Here is a 1,664-nt window from a genome sequence, read left to right as displayed (position 1 = left end):
ACCCATGAGATCTCGATGAAGAACTTTGAGGTGAAGGATAAGTCTGAAGACAAGAAGCAAAAGTCTCTTGTCATGAAAGCTGACTCCACTGACGGGAGCTCAACAGACGATGAAGAGATGGCCATGTTCACTAGAAAAATGAAAAGGCTGTTCACAAGTATTCAAAGAAGCCTTTTTTTTATTTTTTTTAAAAATTTACGCAATGCGCTTACATTAAAGAAGAAAGAAAAATCCCCACCAGACCCGGATGTGATTCGAACCCATGACCTTGTTGAAACACCTTTCCACATAATTTTGATTTGACAAAATTGTTTAAGTATAATTGAAATACATATTCTAAACACACTAAGTTTAAATGCTTTGATTTATTCTACTAATGTGTTTGTTCAATGTTGAGTTAAAATGTTTATAAGACACAAGAATTAAAAGGCCCAAGCCCAATACGGAAGTCAAGGCCCAAGTCAAACAACTCAGTACAACTCGGCCCGCGTTTGTTAAAACGTTGTCGCTTTGGACAAAACGCAACTCAGCAAGAGAAGGATCTAGAAGACCTTCGGGAACAACTTCAAGATGAAGCTGCTGAGTAGACTCGACAAAGCGTACAAGACAACAGCTGGCTAAGGAAAACTTCCAGACAAAGTATTTCTACTTTGGGTAAAGTTCAGACGACACAGTATGCTGTCTAGTTGACTTTACCATAAAAGGAGAGACAGTCTGCTGAGCTGACCGAGGACAGAAGATACACAAATCTGATTGGCCGAGAGCTCTGAGCAAGTCAGGATGACAATGACAGGAAGCCGTTTCCCTCCAACGGTTATTTCAAAATGACCGATGCCCAGACGTCTCTATAAATAGGGCCATCAGAAGCTTCATTCAACACAGAACTTGATCAAGCCATTACGCTGACCAAATTTCTCCACAAGTTCTGCAAGCAAGAAGCAAAGCAAATCTTACACTACAATTCATACATTTGTGTAAAAGTCTAGAGTGATTATTTCAATCATCTAAAGTGTCTTAGCAAATCATTGTATAGGACAAAACACTTATCATTTCTAGAGAATAGAAAGGAGAGGCTGAGTACTCGGTTATAGTACTCAGCAAGAGATTAGGATTGAGTAGAGGTATAGAGGAAGGTACTCTTGTCATACTCAGTTGCTAAGATTGTAAAAGGTTTGAGGCTCTACCTTTAAAGAGCTCAATAGAGGATTCGAAATCTCGGAACGTGTTTCGGGGACAGGACGTAGGCTTAGAAGAAGCCGAACCTGGATAAATCTGCTGAGTAAAGTATTTCTTACCTTTAACTCCTTATATATCTTGCTTGCTTAAAATAACCAAAAACTGACTAAGTAAAGAGGTCAAGTTGAGTTATGCGTGTTGAACATCTGAGCTCAGGAATAGACTCTAAGTGCTATCTCCTGACTCAAGCTAAGAAACTGACCTAGTCACCAGTTGACTAAGCCAGTATCTTGCTGTTTACTCAGCGCCGCTGTTAAAACCTTTTTCCTTAGAAAAAGAAGTCTGCCCTAATTGCGAAAAAGTTTAAATAGTTCCTAACCCCCCCCCCCCCCCCCCTTGGAACTATACTTGCAACCTTACAAGGGACCAACAAGTGGTATCAGAGCTCTAAAAGCTCACTGTAAAAGGTCTAACAACCTTGAGCTGAT

The sequence above is a fragment of the Euphorbia lathyris genome, chromosome 2 (assembly GCF_963576675.1).
Source record: "Euphorbia lathyris chromosome 2, ddEupLath1.1, whole genome shotgun sequence".
NCBI classification, from domain to species: Eukaryota; Viridiplantae; Streptophyta; class Magnoliopsida; order Malpighiales; family Euphorbiaceae; genus Euphorbia; species Euphorbia lathyris.
This window is presented reverse-complemented; position numbering follows the sequence as displayed.